Source organism: Cydia fagiglandana, chromosome 26 (genome assembly GCF_963556715.1).
Source record: "Cydia fagiglandana chromosome 26, ilCydFagi1.1, whole genome shotgun sequence".
Lineage (NCBI taxonomy): Eukaryota > Metazoa > Arthropoda > Insecta > Lepidoptera > Tortricidae > Cydia > Cydia fagiglandana.
In genome coordinates, this window is record NC_085957.1 from 6,737,162 (window position 1) to 6,743,213 (window position 6,052).

Genomic DNA, 6,052 nt, shown 5'->3' on the forward strand with positions numbered 1-6,052 from the left:
GCTTTGTTAATCGTACACTAAACAAAAAGTGGTCCCACTGACAGCTCGCTTGGAAGGCATCTGTATATATTCTTATATCTATGAGGGGGCGCAAATTTGGTGCCTGCCCCGGGCGCCATATCCTCTAGCTACGCCACTGCCCAAACGTTACCCTTTTGTTGTTTGTTATCGAAATAATATGTAAGAACATTTGTCTTGTTCTAATTTTACATGAAGTTTGATGTTATTGTTATCAAATAGTGTGTAGGTATGTGCCCACTTATTCTGATGATTCTGCATAATGTAGTAGGTACAAATTTAAATTGAGAAGAGTATTAATTACTTACCCTAAACGCCAACGACACCACACCATAATTAAGTTTAGTATGCTTTGATATAATTAAAATGACAAAAACACACATACCTAACCTAAAACTCTAACATATTATTATGATCACTCTCCTTACGTCAGCTTTATCCAAGACTGTATGAGAGCGGAAAACAACACATTTAATTATTTTGACTAACATACCTACTCCCTTTATTCAGATAAATAAACCTAATTATAAAGAATAAGTGAGTCACACCAAATGAGTAATAATCCAGTTTTTAAGGTTCCGTACCCAAAGGGTACAAACGGGACCCTGTTACTAAGCCTCCGCTATCTGTCTATCCGTCCGTCCGTCTGTCTATCACCAGGCGCTGTAACTCCGTGATAGGGGCTTGTGCACAAATCACGCGAGGTTCGATTGGGGGAGGGGGGTCACGAAAAACTCACGATAGATCACGTTGGGGGAGGGGGGTATAAGGATACCTCACGTATATTTTTCTACAGTAAACGAAACTAAGGAAAAATAACCAACCACATGAGTAAATACCTTTTCTCGGTTTCGTTAAACATAAATCTTCACTCTGCACTTCAAAATAGCGAGTGTATTTAACGAAAATAGAAAAATAAACAATATTTTCTAAATACAACATTATTTATCTTAGAATTAGGTCGAATGAAATAAATTCAAAAAAATACACGTGAGGTTTCGTGGGGGGAGGGGGGTAACCAAAAACCTCACCAAATATCACCAAGGGGGAGGGGGGGTCAAAAAGTAGCCGAAAATACCTCGCGTGATTTGTGCACAACCCCTAGCTAGACAGTTGAAATTTTCACAAATGATATTTTTCTGTAGCCGCTCTAACAACAAATACTAAAAACAGAATTATAATACGTAAACCTTTAACTGGGGCTTCCATACAACAAACGAAAAGAAATCTTGTCCCAAATTAAGAAAAACTTAAGTATTGAATAGTACTAAGTATGACTAGACTTAGCCGCTACGGTTTAAAGTAGGTAGGTAAGTAGTTTAGGTACATACCTTTTCCACTATTTTCAATCCTCTTTGAACACAAAATCACAAAAATATTATTTAGGAAATCACCAATAAACCATGTGCAAAGAGTTCTCCTTATGAAATGACATATTCTGGTGATAACACAGAACGAGGGTCATAGGGCATTTTGTACAACGCTTAAAATTAATGTACTGAAATATTATTTATTACGCCTCGATTTTCAACCTTAATGTCATAATAATAAAGTATGTAATTAGCATTATAAGTATTATAACTCTGAAAAACGTTTTAAATATAGACTTTATTTTATTTATGTTTAGGTTGAAAATCAAGTGTATGCGTCAATGTTTCTCCCGAAATAGAAGTAATCGTGGTGTACGACTGTATGTTGGCATCTCTGTAACATATTTAGCTGCCAGTTAATTAACTGTTGAAAACTCATTAAGGATTTAGCTTCCGTCAGTGTAATATACCCAATATAAGCAGCAGAAGTACCGGGCGGTGTATGCGGGAGAGATGTTAAAAATGCTTTTGATTTTTAACCTCTAGCCACCCAGAGACCTATAAAAAGGTCTCCAGTTGCATTCTAATTTGAACTTTGTGTTGACAAAATAAAATTCAATTTTATTTGGCAAGGTTTGACGTATGGGCGGCTGGAGGTTAATTATAAAGTCGCGTTGCTTCCGTGTTGCTCGTAGCCTACCCGTGCCTAGTCATAGTCACTGACAGCGTCAAAACTGACATATACTCTAACATCTACGTAATTTACTTTCTATAGGTACATCTCGCTCGCACGATACGATGCAAGTACGAGCGAGATGCATAGAATGTAAGTTACGTTCTCGATAGCGTTTATGTCAGAGCCAAACTGGTGGTAGCCACAATTGAATAGTTAAAGAGAACATATTCCGCAAGCTCCTTATATTTTGACAACTTAAAATACTTACTAATATCTACCTACTCACTTACTTATCTGGCTCAGCGACCCGAAGGATCTTAGCCTCCGACACTAGATTTCGCCATTCATTCCTATCCTGTCCGATACGCCATTCACCCGCTTGGATGTCGCCACAGGTCTTTCTGGACCACGTCGATCATAGTCATAGTCATAGTCATAGTATTTTATTCATAAACAATACAGGATTGTGATCCATCGGGACCTAGGCCTTCCTACCGGACGTCTCACAGTTGGTCGCCCCAGATGGCCCAGATAAGCTCGCTTGGCCGCACGATCCTCCACTCCACATGGCCGAGCCAGCGAAGTCGAGCAGCCTTGCTCTCGCCACGAAATAAATAATAGTACTAGGTACAGAAGACTCACTCTCTAACAAGTCGAACAAAACGCGTCTGTTACGATCAAGACAGATATGGCCGCTAGGTGGCGAAAGCGCCATGCACGGCTTATGGCTAGCCACCAAAATTGATGTGGAACGGATGTACTTGTAGCTACCTGTTGCAAAGCGACGATATCGCGGAGTGAGCCAAGCCTGCTCTCGCAAACCAAGTTCCAACTTAAAATACTGCTCATAATATTTATATTGCGACACCGCCAATTGATACGAGCATAACAACAATAACAGCACAACTACAAACACTGGCTGATCCATCTTGAGGAACATTATCAACTATTTCATAGCTTAACCACTGTAGCCGCTTAATTTGTTTTGTGTTATCACCCATACGGGATCAGAGTAAAAAGGGCGTAACGCCACGAAAGTGTCATTACACATACGCCATTTTTTAACTTTGAAAACTTCCAACAGATGAACATTGATTACTGAGTTGGCATCCCATGTGCAGCGCCACGTCATCCTATCAACTGACTTTTAAAACCCAATTGGTCACACTGCACACAATCTTATTAGCGGATGGCGCTGGGCCTAATATACGGCGTTGCATGAACAAGAGATTTCCTTTGGCAGGATTGGTCCTTAGGACCCAGGGATGGATTCAAGAAGTGGAGCCACCGAGATTTTTGATGTAAATTTTTAGGGGGGGGGCTCTCAACTTGATCTTGATAACTGTATCATTTAAGCTACTAGGTCAAGTTTGGTATCGTTTCCCTATAAATCGGGGGTGCCGAATTCATTCATCATAATGACACAATTCCGAAGTAAAAACACATATATAAAATATGAAAAAAATACTTTTTTTTTAATTCCTCTTCACGCTTAAACTGCTGAACCAATTTAGTTAAAATTTGGTACAGAGATAGTTTGAGTCCCAGGGAATAACATAGCATACTTTTAATCTCAATAATCATCCCTTAAGGGTGTGAAAAGGGAGGAGGAAATTTGTATGGGGATTCAATAACCGCTGAACCGATTTCGATGAAATCTATGTCTACATCTTTGATTTAGTTGAAAATGATACTAAACTTGACTTAGAACCTAAACTTCAAGAATTATTAACCTCAAACGTCACAGACGCTTAAACCCCCCCCCCCCCCACCCAGGCGCGGATCCACCGTAGTGGGCACGGTGGGCATGCCCACATCCCTAATAGGGTGCACTATTGATTCCCCGAGTAGAATTTATTGGTCGGGGAATCATCAGGTACCCTCGAGTCGCACTTGGCCGATTTTGGAGTGTCTGTGACCACAGCCTTTTTTGAGGGCTGGATCCGCGCCTGCCCCCACCCCCCACCTGCATCAAAAATCTGGGTGGCTCCACTTCTTAAATCCATCCTTGGGTCCTAAGGACCAATCCTGCTAAAGGAAATCTCTTTTTCATGCAACGCCGTGGTTGATTTTTTTTTGCTCTGAGCAAACACAACTATATTAGCCCTCTCATTATTTCCCTCGAACTGCTATTAATATAATTGTAGTACTCACAGTTATGTGCTTAGGGGTTTCAAGTAATGCGACGATTTAACGCTAGATGGCGTTAACCTCAATAATACATAGTTCTGCAGACATTTTGCACTAGATGGCGCTGTTATTAATATTTTGAGTTACAATGTCGTTGAGTTTTGACTTCTGCCGGCACTCCCGGAGTGCAACCCGTTGTTTTTTTTATGGGCAGATTGTTGTCGCAGACGAAGGGGCCACCACCGTCACCACGTAAGTAATATTCCGGCAAACATGTTTTACAGTAGAATAAGCGCAAAATAAAAAATTCCGTTTACTAGAATATTTTCAAACTCGCCGCCTTTTCTACCAGCAAATATAGTTTGTCACATTAAACGATCAAGCCGCTAAAGTTTTTTTATGAATCAAAAATAATCAAAATACCAGCAACACAAAGACACAACACAAAAACAAACCTGTGATAAACTGACACATGGGGCATATTCTAGGGATTTGATATCGATAAAAAATATGTCGATATATAATAATTGGAAATTAAACGAACTTACCTGTAAGTGAAGTTCTATTTCAATTATATTAGCTGCACAAACTTCGAAATGATAATTATTTACTTGTAGTAGGCGTAATATCATTCAGCCTCTGGCCATGTTAAGTATTCAGAGTACCTAAAATTTTAAAATTTCTCAACGAGAATTCAAAATTTTGTATCAGATTTCTGAACGCATAGTCGCGCCCCCGCGCGCGCGCCGCTTCTGTCGCCCTCATTTAGTTTAGAGTAACAAGCCAAGACATAATACTTTCACTGCCAGTGACCCGCTACCTAGGCAGGTTCTCTAGTCTTAGGCGCTTGTCGCTACAAAGCGGAAAACGCATATTATCAGCTTCGCTCGTAGCTCGCGCTGGCAGTGAATATGCCAACTGATATGACAGCTTGGCCCGCAACTCAGCAAAGCCAATATTATCTTAAACTTTGACAGGGATTTTTCACTATTAAAATCCCTGGTTGTCTCAGGACAACGCGGGTACTGGGCGGGAGGGATTATCATTTCGAAGTTTGTGCAGCTAATATAATTGAAATAGAACTTCACTTACAGGTAAGTTCGTTTAATTTCCAATTATTATTACGCTGCACAAACTTCTTCATGATAATTATTTACTTGTAGATGTTTAGAGATAAGTATTCAAAGTTTGTTTTGGCTTTGTATTACTTACAATAATGAAATCAATGATTTATGATTTCATTTTTAAAGTAGGTACCTTTTTAGTTATCATCAACTATTTTCAGTATATATGTATATTTAGTTAACAACATTATTTAGAGATCTAGTGATCATTATAGATATAGAGATCATTATTTCATCAAACTGCCTGTCATATGATAATTGAAACAAAATTAATTTGTTTCTTATTAATAGGTATTTCATTAATAGCACCAAGTACCACTTAAAACTCAATTATTATAGGACTATCAAAGAAATCAAATGTTAGCATGAGATGCAATTTTTAACGAATTCAACAACTATAAGCAACTCTTGATAGTGTGTTGCTGCTTACAACCTTTGGTAACACTTATTTTAGATAGTAAGGATATATCTTTATATAATTATTAGAATTAGATGGAACTATGATTATGAAATTGAGCAAAATTATTAGAAGTGTAATGTTTTTGTAACTCCTAAACGATTATGCTGCTTGTCAGCCTGAGCAGCCTTGTCAGGCTGCGCATAATGGGTTAAATGAGTGGTGGGATTAAAAAATATCAACACCACTATTTTTTAAGAGTAGGACTTAGTCCATCTACAAATCGTTTAGGAAGAGATTTTTTCTTTGAAATAGACATAGAATTTTATTGCTTGAGATGTAGTAGGTACTTATAGAAATTAGGAGTTAACATGCAATTTTGCATGAGGTTTTTGAA